The sequence below is a fragment of the Poecilia formosa genome, unplaced genomic scaffold (genome assembly GCF_000485575.1).
Source record: "Poecilia formosa unplaced genomic scaffold, Poecilia_formosa-5.1.2 Scaffold241, whole genome shotgun sequence".
Taxonomy (NCBI): Eukaryota; Metazoa; Chordata; class Actinopteri; order Cyprinodontiformes; family Poeciliidae; genus Poecilia; species Poecilia formosa.
Genome location: NW_006800180.1, coordinates 696,177 through 708,820, shown reverse-complemented (window position 1 = coordinate 708,820; position 12,644 = coordinate 696,177). Strand labels below are relative to the sequence as shown.

Genomic DNA, 12,644 nt, shown 5'->3' with positions numbered 1-12,644 from the left:
GTCGATGCTGTAAAAATCACCTTTTTGTTGCAGTTCCAGCTACAGACCTATCGGGGGATGTCTCTACCACGTTCAATGTCGAGCCACAGATTCCCAGATCTGGACTTTGACTGGGCCAGTCCAACACATGAACATGTTTTGATCTAAACGCCTAGAGTCAGGAATCTCACACAGCCTGGGACTTGATTTCTGAGTTTTCCAGGTCTGGATAACGATTGAAGTATAAAAGATTCTTTGTATTTTCAGTCTTTATTCTGTATCCCATTATGCTCGCATTGTGTCCTTCCTTCTGTCATCTGTCCTTCATTTCTATCATCATCCATGTTCTTTTTTAATGAACATGAAGAACTGAGAACTCTGAGAAGGTATGATGTTTTTACTGAAAAACATAGCTCCGTTTGCATGTTTAGGGTTTTTTGTCCCCTGTATGAATGGCTAAACTTGTTTGGTTTCATAAGGTTAACATTTCAGATGATTTCAAGCTCAAAAATGTCACATTAAGGAACATGCAGGAAAAGCAGTTTCACATACATGAACCACCTTCTGGCTACTGACCGTCCTGCTGAGTCGAATTGGGTGTAACAGTTCTTATGACAATGAAAGTAACACAAGATTACTGATGCTTATCTTGTATCTAAAGAGTAAGCTGATGATCACTATGTTCAGGAGTGGCTTCTGGTATTTTTGTCTGTTTGGACTCATCAACACCTGTGTTGATAGTCTGGCTTCTACAGAAACAGTGTGCTGGACGGCCATGTCTTCAGTAGGTTTTCCACTCGTTTGCCGGTGGACATTTTCTGCATGAATAATGCCCTGGGTGACTTCCTCTTTCTCCAACCAATTAAAATTCAGGAAATTACAAGAGATTCCAGGGTGGGATAAATCCAGAGTATTCCAAACAGGGGGCTGCTACCCGACACACAGTGCGTCACCTCCCTGCTGTTGTTTCCAGTTAGCACTGGGAGAACATTTTTCAAGATTATCTGTTTCATACTATACTGTCCAAGACTGGCATTTGTAAAGTATGTCAAAAAAATACATACTTTTTTTTTTTTAAAGAAAAGTTATATACTACAGTTTTAGGTGAATTTGGAAGGCATTTGGTCGCAATGGATTTTATTTAGGGAGTTTAGAGAAATAGATGTTAAATATATTTTTTTAAGAGAAACACCTTACTTTTCTGACTTTAATACAAGAAAAGTTGAAAAACATGAATCATTTTCTATTCCTTTTAAAATTAAGCCCTGCTTTTTTTGTGCGATGCTGCAAATTTCGCCATCGATCCAATACACCGCCCATATCGCCGATACCAATACTGATACCGACACTTCTTTGTCAAGTTTGATAAAGAAGTTTTAGGTGTTTTTATCCTTTTTTTTCTTGGACAAGGTTTATAAGTATCTCAAAAGTACTTTAATAACATATTAACATGATTTGTGTTTGTTTTTATAAACAAAGCGTAAAAACAATTATATTTTGAGAGTAAATGAAAACTAAATCTTTTTTGAGGAAGAGTTGAGAAACTGCAACAGCAAAAACAAAATATAATTTCAAAACGGAACAAAACATTAAGTATCAAAACGATACTGAAACCGACGTGGTATCGATATTCTGCTGTCACAAAATGTCCTAATAAAAACACAGTGTTTGAGGTTGCAACGTGGCAAAACGTGACATTTATAACTTCTACCCACATGCAGATTATTACACTGATTTAAGGTTGACAGGAAAGTTTTTGTTCCTCTACAGGGATTTCTTGGTGATGTTTTGACGGAGCCACTTGAGTTTTTCCACTCAGATAAAATCTGGATAAACAAAGTCAGTCACAAAAACAGAGGCTGATGGTCCACTTAAGACATCCCAGTGACATCTGAAGTTAAAAAAGAGGTTGAACATTTTTATTCTTTCTAAATGGCAAAACATAGTTTTGGATTCAAACTTAAACAAAAAAAGTGGAATCCCAAAGTTTGGCTCCAGCAATTACATGTAAGGTGCTGAAAATAAGTAGAAAAGTGATTGTAGAACACAGGGGAAGATAATAAATGACCTTTTCACTGTTAGACATTTAACTTATTACTGCTGCAGAGAAAGGGGGGAAAAAACAATTTGTCCACTGGTCAAATCATTTTAGATACCAGACATGGGACTGAAGTTAATAGTCCTGGCAGTAATTAGGTTTGGGAATAAATAAGTTTGGGGTTTGTTAGAAATGCGGTTTAAATTGGGGAACAAAAATAACCTTAATCGTTTTTTGTATTTTCCTCCTAGTTGACTGAACATAATTATGGATTAAAAATTGGGAAAATCTGGAGATAATTACTTTTTGGAAGATGCAATTGAGAAAAAAAAATATAGCATTGCCAAGATGAAAAGATGGGATTCTGGCAGAGCAGCAAAGCAGATCGGGATAGAACGAGTCTGAACGTTTCATCCTGCAAGCCGCTGAAATCAGGAAGTAGAACTTTAGTGAGAGTTTCCTTAAAGAGCATTAAATGTCAAAAAGGTTTCATATTTGAAATGAAACAGTTCAAATATTGCGCAAGTTTCATCTGAATGTGAGTTGATGTTATATCTGTGGATCATAGGCTACGATGCTAAAGCTTTGACTCATCTGTGACCTCAGCTGCATCAGTTCTGCTATTCATGCAAATCAAAACGGCGAAAATCTGCTGCTTTGCATGAGGAATCGGATCAAAGAGGGTCGATGGGAAAGTTGAAAAAACTCACAATGCCTTTTGGGTTTTACGAAGTTTTTTTTGTTTGTTTTTACTTCTTTTTTCTTCTCCTACTGCACACTCAGAAAAACCTTTAGATTGTTTGCTTTATATTAAATCAGAATTATTGATGCATTCCCGTTACTTGCAGCGCTTTAAGTCAGTAGAGTAGTCTATAAATGACGCGAAGTAAAACTACTAGGTCGAATATTTTGCACAAATGATGAGCGGGGATATACCGGTTTGGAGTTGCAGCCTATAGCGCCCTCTTTCGGGCAAATTTAAAAAACAAACCCTCCGGGGCAACAAACCGGAGGGTCAGTATTTATGCAAGTTTAAACAATCTGCAGCGTTTTGTTGCAGGCAAAATTAAATTTGTTAATTATTTGTACTCACTTATTTGCAGGTTCGTATTTTTTTTATTCTTTATGTTATGCAATATGTATCGTTAAATAAATTCAATACAAACATATTTTACATGAAAATGCAACCTTGCTTAATTTTGTATATCACTATTAAATAAGTAATTAGAACACTTCTGAAAATAGAGAAAGCATTTTCCACTAAAGGACTTCATCAAAGGAACACAATGGTATTCTGAAGTACTGGTGGATTTGTCCAGCAAATCAAAATTTAAATAATTATTTACAGAGTGACTGATGTTTTCCACGCAGAGTGATGGCAAGAAGAGAAAACTTTCAGACACTTGCACTGAAATAGTATATATATATATATATATATTTTGCATCTTTTCAATTCCTTGAAACTAATACATGTGTGACAACACATTGCTAACACATTGAAACATTCAATCGTGATGCAAATAAGCATGTGAAACAGAATGAAAGCTGCAAAATACTTTTCAGAAACTAAAAATCCAAAAGGCGACTGTGGATTGTGGATAATTATGGATTGTTGTCAATTAATTTGGAGTTATAAACATTTCTGTATAGATTTGAGAATACTTCTATTCTCAAATGCATATAGAGCAGAAAAGCTATTTGAAAACTTTGAAAAGTTAAATATGAATTGTTGATGTATTGTTGTTGTTTTGTTGATTGACAGGTTGATTTTATTTAAATGGGAAAGTCCATCTTAATGAACATCTAGTGCTTCTGTCAATTCACCAGATTTAGCAAAAATGCTAATTTCTATCCGTAGTCCAATAAAACAAAAAACATAAAGAAAAAAAACTTATATATTATGACTTGCTGTACTAATAAACTCCCACTGGGACATGATTAAAAATCAGACAGTTTAATAAAAAAAAAAGACTGACGTTTTTTAAAGACCTTTATTTCTCATGATGCTTTTCTGCTAACAGCTGATGAAAACGACATTTAAAGTTAGAATATTACATCAAATAAATAAATAAAATTTTTTCAAAAACAGAAACGTGGGCTTAATGAAAGGGGCGTAAAGGTTGTTCAAAAGTAATTTGACAAACAAAACTCATTAGAATGTATATTCTAATTTATTAAGATTACTAAGGTTTTTTTTTTAAATACCGTCCCGGGTTTGGAGATCTTGTGGCTGTTTGGATCCTCATAATCACCAAATTCCAAAACCTTAAACGAAGGCTTTAAATATTTAGCGGTTCTTTTTCAGAAAGTAATCTAATCTAGTTAAGATTTTATCTCCAGCGGTCGTAAAGGCACCAGAGAGGTTCTAAAGACAGGGACTGGAAGGAGATCAGGCCTGATCTCTGGGCTTCATCAAACTGAGACGCTTCAGCTATTCTAGACGCGGAGCTGCCAATCACGCGCTGATGAGGCTCGCGCATTCACATCAGATCCCGACACTAACAGCTGTTACATAACTAATCCGGGCGCGAGATACTGCGATTGAATGCGGGCGCGCGCATATAAACAACGTAAAGGTCAGCAGCTGCCACACACACACACACACACACACACGCACGCACGCAAGAGAAACACACACAGACAAGGCCCGAGGTGGATCCAGTTCAAGCACAAGAGTGCAAATGGCCTACTTAGAGTTTAAAGTGAGTAATTAGAAACCTAAGCGGGGCTCATTTCTTCCCCTCTGATGAACGTAATGAAATGCCGTGTGCTCCCGTGGTGAGTGGCACCGGGACCGGCCCAGTCTGATGGACACCAGAACAGCTGTGACCACACATCACCGAAGACCCAGACGAACTAGTCCAAGCTAAACGGGGTTCCTTGGTAAGCAATGTCTCTCGCCAACCTGCATTTAGTCTCCATGGTAACCAAACATCAATAAATGTGGATTCTGCTGGGAAAAAACACTTGAAGACTGATCAAAAATGAAAACAAGAATCTTGAAACATGTTGGTTTGAAATGGTGTGGACCTTGGACAGTTTCTTTTCTATCATGTGTGGAGAGACATTATTATTTCCATATGTCCACTTTGAATACATGTAGCAGAAAAATGGAAGGTTATTACATAAATCATCAGCATGAAAGTAACTGTGGACTTTCACTTTTTTCCAGGGTGAATAAAGTTGAATTTGTTCCAGAATTGTATTTAATTTACACTAGTTCAAAATTATATAGGCACTTTCACTAATATTTCATGATTTGGTTCAACCACTTTTCTTATCAGGCTCCAATATTTGTTTGTAAAATTTAATCCAGGAATAATAACAGTACACTTCTGAATGTGTATGTTATGTCATTTGTATTAGACCTCAATGGAAAACACAGTAAAAAGTTTAAAACTGAAACTCAACGGGTTAGCATTAGCACATCTGCTCGCTTATAGTTGGAGAATATTTGTAGACGGACATAAAACGGGTAAAATGGCAAACTTCGAATTTCCCACTTCACCTGAACGCAAAGTAACTCCCGATGCCTTTGTTGAGCGTAGACCGTGAACACACCAGTCGGCCATTTTGAACAGCTGGCGTGGTGCTCGGTGTTTTTCTTTGCGCCGTCCATATGAAGGTGTTGGTTTACCAGCTCGGCCTTTGTAGCGCTCAACCGGGAGGCTTAGTGGTCTTTGTCAGATTTATATTTTAATTATCTGCTAAACTGCGGCTGAGGGCCGTGTGGGAAAGAGCCGCCGGCTGACCTCGGCAGCTGTCAGTCACTCAGTAAGGAGAGGTCAAAGGTTGCAGACAGAAACACCAACGCTGCTCTATTATTTATGGTTGAAGTGCCATTCAACAGATAGGTAAAGCCAGCAAGGTTCGATGAGGGGAGTTTTGTGCTAAAATAGGACACAAACGACGCACTTTGTAGAAATTAATTTTCAAGCGACGTTTATGTGGACGCCAGTGCAAGCAGGTTTGTACTCTGGCGCCATCTGTTGGTAGAGAAATTAAGTCTTTTAAACCAAATTCACAAGTTTTTAAAAAAATATATTGTTAATTTTTTTCCTTTCAATATCGTCACCTTCCTAAGGTAATAGCCAAAGTTATATTTTGCCAAAAAAATATTTAGGGGAAGAAAAAAACTTTTGGTAAAATTGATTTATTATGTAGTTTATTTTGAAGCTAAATATATTAAGCAAAAAAAATCAATTTATTTTGTCACCGACTATTTTTCAGATTTAAATTAGTATATTTTTATGCACATGTCATCAGTTTTTTTCTATAAATGTAAATTATCAATTCGGTTAAGATGACTGCTTTTACCATGTTTGTAAATGTACTTGATAAAAAAAAAATCTAATTTCTAACATTGGAGCCTTCATGTTAGCAGTTGGCTTAGTAGGGTTTTTTTCCCCCTCAATTTTTCTTACTATTATTATTTTTAATTTTCTTTAGTTTTTCTCTGTTACTTCTTGAAAAACCAAAGTTGAAAATGAGAGGAAAACAAGCGATGACACTGCAGGTTGTAGGAAGCTCCCCTCCTGCTGCCTGTATATCTGTAGTGAATATTAAGAGTCAGCCTGATGATTTGTCCTTGTGTTTATCCTCCTCTGATACTTCCTCTCCATCCGTCACGCCCTCCCATGAAGAGGCTAATCTGATCCCAGTGGGGGCTCCTCCACCCCAATGAAGTACTGAAAAAAAAGACATACAGGAGATTTTGTCCCTGAGTCGATGCTGGACAGCCATCCTGTGTAATTCAAATATACAAAAAAAGTGTATTTTTGAAGATGCGTTCAGATATAGCTACAGCAAGCCATTAAAACAAAAGCAATAACTGTTAATGAATCACTAATCTGAACATTTTGTCCATTTTTTATAAACAAACCATGAGAAGACATCTTTCTAGCCCCTAAAAAATGTCATTAGCATGTTGCTAATGACTTCCACAGTCCTCACTTCTAAAAAAGAAAAGTGGTGGAGGAGAAATGAATGCTCCACAACATGTCTCCCCAGTCTGCACGGTAACCAATTTGGCTGAATGTGTTGTAAAATTGCATGCTGTATGTATATTGCAGATCCACTGATTAATAAATGGGTCAGTTGTTCCTATACCTATTATTGTTGACTATCGTTCTCTGTTTGAGTAATATCACTGGATTCAATATAGATATCGGCTGATACTCAAAGTTGCAATATTGGTATCATATCAGAAGTGAAGAAGTTGTATCGTGACAACCCTAATATGTTTCTGTCTGTCTTTTCAAGCATTTAATTTATACTGTGTTTTTATTTAAAAAGTGACAAAGTTGCTCGTTGTATTGTCCATTTTTAACTTTAGAAAATGGCCCAGATGATTCTTTTAATATTTTTTTTACAAATTTACAACCAACAAGTTCATTGTCATCTGAGTTTGTGAATCCCAACAAACCTAAACAAGACTGACATAATGAGACATCGAGTAGGCAGAGACAGAGCAGCTTTTTCCCTTCACTCAACTAAAAAAGTGGAACAAAACAAAAAACTGAAATTGGAACGGGCTGCTCTGTTTCTGTGTTTTATGTCCCAGGGGAACGCAGAAATCATGGAAGCCCCCCCTGTAATTTACTGTTCGGAGTTGCCTGGGCACACTTGACTCCCATGAGGACCTTCCACCAGTGTTTTTATAAGGTTGGGATTTGTAAAGCTGCTCTTGTTGACCCCCTGGAGGTCACGAGGGCAGAAAAGTGACATGACCCCCCAGGGGCCTCCCACCCACACACACACCCTGATCTCAGGTCTCAATATGAGATGAGTAAAAGTTCCCCACACACAAATTGTCTGTCTGTGTTTGGGTGATCTTTACAAAGTTTAATTTAAAAGTGACTCCTTGATATTATGATACAACAGAATAGAAACTTACAATTGGATAAAAATGGTACACTGCTTGTTGACTTTAAAAGTATTTTCTGAACACAATGAAGTTTATGGAAATGTGGAGACATCTGAAAGGTTCACAGATGTAAATATTTTCCCCAGATTCTGTAAATGAATGGTAATGTAAATGAAAAACAAAATTAGTTGGATTTTTTTAATGAGATTTTTTGCATCGACCTAGTCTGGCCACTGCCTTCCTACGCAATTCTGCTCAATTTCAATGGGACTTCTCCCATTGAAATGGATTTCTACAGTACAATTTTAACCGAGCCAATCAGCTAACAGGAGAATGGAACAGAGGACGTTTGTTTATAGCGCAGGCAATTTCCGGTAAGCTTCATAGCGTTGAACTGGCATATTACATATGTCATGGGCAAACGCTAGCAATTGGGTGAAGTCTTAAACTTCAACAGAGTCCAGGCCTCTACAAAGCAATCGCTTTTCAACTGCTGATGGTCCAGACTCTGTCGAAACAAGGGACTAGGTTTTACCAGGCTAGCTATGACTCTAAAACTGTAATTTTCAATCTCTGGGCTGCTTGTATCAAATGTCATTGTAGCAATTCTTAGTAAACCTTTAGTTATTCTGCCCAATCTGCACAAATGCATCTCATCTCCTGCAGACATCTCCTCTGTCCATCTGTGTCTTCAGGGCCCCCAGACGTGTCCCGGGAGCCGCTGTGTGTCTTAACCGATCACGGTCAACTGCTGCCTGAGCCAGGAAAAAGGGAAGGTCAGGATTACATCAGGACTGTTTGCTCTTTGAGGCGCTCCGTAACCTTCAACCTGCCCTCCAAACTGACACACTGACTGCCACTATTGATGCACAAAAGAATAAAGACAACATGTCTAATCCGTCTTTTTTTAAGGATAGGAGCTTGTTCTTGAACTTTGCAAAGCTAGCATCAGAAAACATTTGGTCACAGGAATGCTGGTCAGAGAAATGTATGATTCCACATTACAGAATTCTTCACCAAGGCATACATTTTATGAACTACTACGTCCAGACTGACGGTGCGTGATAAGACAGTCAGTTTGTCAATGCAAAGACGATATGAAGCACTAGTTGCAAAAAGATACTGTTGCTGAGAAGGACATGTGTTTCGATTAAATAAGAAATTAAATTAGAATCACACATGAATAAGTTTGTTCATGTGATATGTAATTAAAAATTATGGCAGTGACGGTTGTAAACACTTCCATGAGATATATTAATATTTCAGACATGGTGCTAGCATTCATCAGCCGTCAGAGGAGACTTACTCAGGCGTTGGAGCAACACGCTTTGGAGAAAATGTAGTTAGTGATTTTACAGAAAAGTTATGGATTCAATACATCTGAATGACAGATGACGTTTTATCAACAGTGTGATGCTGCGAGAGCTTTGGTGGAGCCAGCTGCACATTGTCTGAAAAAATCAAAAACAAACCATCGTCCTTCTACTTCCTGTTGTCTTTGTCGTGGTTTTTGCCAGTAGTAACATCTGGTTGTTAATAATGTGTGACTTGTGGGTTTCCACAGTCAAATTGGCTGAAAAATCATCTCACCCGAGCGCAGAAATATTTCATCAAAACACACGAGTTTTTTCAAAATTGCTGTGTTTTCGTTAAGTGAATTTATTTTCGTAATTTCGATTTGCGCAATTCTGTGGTTGATGGAAACGCAGCCTGTGAATCTTTGAATATACTTAGATGATTTTTTAATTTCTTTTAATTGAGCGTTTGAATTAAATTGAACTTGAAACAAAGTCAGTGTTATTCCAATTTTTTTAAACTTAGATCATTAACAGAAAATATGTAAAGTCACAGAGAAAATGTAGCCTCAGTTCCACGTGAGGCTGTGAAGACGTGGTGGCCTGACCGGGGTCCAGTCAGGGGATTATCTCTGAAATGACCTGAACAGACATAAACAGCTTCAATCTGCCTCTAAGATGGACTCTAATCTGAATTTCAGCAGTGGCCAGTGTCAAAGCCAAAGGCGGCTGTCCGTTTGCATTCATTGACAGGATCTCTCAGGTTTATTTGTCGATATGACTCGAAAGGCTTCGGTAATCCCTCCTTCCCGTCTATAGACTGATTGATAATTGATCCCTGTTCAAACAGGCTCTCATTGGGCCACAGTTGCCTTTGAATGCCGAGAGAGTCTTTTCGCCTCATCTTGCCTCCGCGGCCTAATCCAATGAACGAATGGGAATGAGAGCGGCCACTCTGCCATTTATCTGGCAGTGTTTGCTGATGAGGAACCTCAGCATAATAAGGGTCACTCACTCACTGAGCCTCACAGCTTTTTATTAAGAACAAGAATTACAACTTTTGCTAGGACAAAAGTAAGAAACTCAATAAACCTAACCTAGCTACAGGTAACTGGAAAACCATTCGGTTTAAAAAATGTGTTTATTGTACTTAAATCTAATTCGAGAATCTATTTTTTATCTTAACTACGTTTTAGATAAAAATTACAAATTGCTTTTTAGATTCTTTTATTATTCTTTGGTTCATATTTTCCAATATTTGAGGTAGATACTTTAAATATTCCTATTGTTAATTAGTAGCACACCAGATTCTGGAATTGTTCAGTCCTACCATTTGGCACTTGACAGAGAGCCGAAGGTTTGAGGTTTCGATGAGAAATCTCATTTTTACAAATTGAGATTTCTACTTGTCAACCCCAAAGAGCAAAATGGGATGTTTCCCACCAATCCCAACCTCCAAATCCAAAATAGTTGCCTCATTGATAAGAGAACTGCAGTAGAAGACAAAGCAAACAAAAATTGCATTTCTACAATTCAGATGGTTTCGGCTGCTGCCGGTCATACCAGTTAAATCAAGGCAAGTTGATTTGTATAACGCATTCCAGCAACAAGGCAGTTCAAAGTGCTTTATATTGAAAAAATACAACAATAAAAAATAATTTAAAAAAACACCAAACAGAAACCAGTAGCAGACGGTACATTTTGTCAAGTGGCATCATAAAAATCATCAATATCCAGAAACATCCAATGACCAACTGGAACATTGCCCAATTTTTGTTGGTCAACTCTAAGCAATTATATTGACCAACTGTTTCTAAACTGGTGTGTTTTTAGCCTCGATTTCACTGTTAGTCATATTTATCTCCCACATAATTAATGCCAAAACATTTTACCTCAAGGCAACCCAAATATCACCAGCGGCAGTTGTGCCAAAGTTTGAGAGACACGGGTTTAGATATAATTTATTTCACTACTATACACCACTTAGCACTGATCTGAGATAGTTAAGCCTAAAGTAGCACAGCAGACTATAGAAATGACTATGAGAATCAAAGACAGACATGATCACCTGGAGACCAATTACACTTTAATGGAGAAAAAATTTAATATTGATGCAAATAAAGCAATCAATGTTCTCTATAGGCCCAAAATGTAATTCATATGCGTTGCTTAGCATTAGGGAGAGTTTTGAGGAACAATAACCTAATTGAAAACTGTAACTGAAGAACATGGAGACAAGCAATTCTAAGGGGAAAAAGGAACTACTCAATCACTAGGAGCTAAAGCCCTAACAGGCTCACAAAGGGAAAACATCCTTATATCCAGCATTACATGTATATTTATGCAGCGCAGAAGACTTATGGTAATAGTTTCTCTGTGCTCTGTTACCTTCACAATGAAGAGGATAGGTCAGCCAGCGATCGGCTCGGGCCCAGAGCAACACAATTTGATTTGTAAGGCATGACACGGGGAATGACATTTAACTTGTTATTATTTCCTGGAAAAGATTAATGATAAATTGTCTATTATTTTTCCTTAAAAGTGAAAGATAAGGCCACAGTCATTTGGCCTGGAGGCAGCCCGCCGCCACTATGCAAAACGACAGCCAATTATCAGAGCCTAGTTTGGGATAATGAGTTTACAATGAATCTTTTGATTGAAATGTAACTGGGTTGGCCCTGGGCAAAGTGCAAAACATAAAAAAAAATAATAATAATAAAAGGAGGGGAGAATAAAAAAGTTACAGACTCAAAGAGCACCATATGACTGTGTCTCCAGGTTTCTCTCTCTCTCTCTCACTCTCTCTCCATTTCCTCTCTAGAGATAGCTATAGTAGGAAGCCGGAGATATGTATATATTGATGAAAAAATTATTAAGTCGGCGAGCGCTCGCAGCAAACATAAATTAGCATATTCAGGGTAAATATGCAGACTATTTACGATAATAAGGCCGGATTATTCAATTCAATGAATGTTAAATAGATGAGGAAATGGGATGTGCCTTATCTGGACCGAGCTTCTATTCATTTTAATCGCTTTCCAATTGAACTCTTCGTTTTTATTCTCTCTCGGTTATTGTTCGCACTCCGGCCCCTGATGGCACCTATGGCTGCTGGGAGATTCCCCCCCTCCTACCTTACCCACCCCGGGTCACATGGTTTCACCGGCTTTCACCTTGTCCTCTGCAGCGACGGAGAAAGTCGACGTCACCCCGAGGCCAACATCATGATAAGCCCGTTTTCATTAAGCACACACTGGGGGCCGATGGAGAACAAGATTAGCGGGGCCTCACGCGCATCAAGTCGAGAACGTAGAAGTCATCTAGATTAGACAAAGAGAGTCTTTTTTTATGGTGCGGGGTCCATAAGCAAAACACATTTGGTCTCTTATTGCGTGTATTAAACTTTAACTTGAAGCAATTCAGCTGTGTGTGTGTGTGTGTGTGTGTGTGTGTGTGTGTGTGTGTG

The 12,644-nt window shown here is 37.9% G+C and overlaps 1 long non-coding RNA gene across 1 annotated transcript; it reads left to right on the top strand.

Annotated features, from left to right (window-relative positions):
- The first annotated feature begins 4,486 nt into the window (after positions 1–4,486).
- Positions 4,487–9,670, top strand: LOC107838334 (uncharacterized). The gene is made up of 2 exons (XR_001664394.1): positions 4,487–4,900; positions 8,579–9,670. It is a non-coding gene; the product is annotated as an uncharacterized LOC107838334 (long non-coding RNA).
- The last annotated feature ends 2,974 nt before the right edge of the window (positions 9,671–12,644 follow it).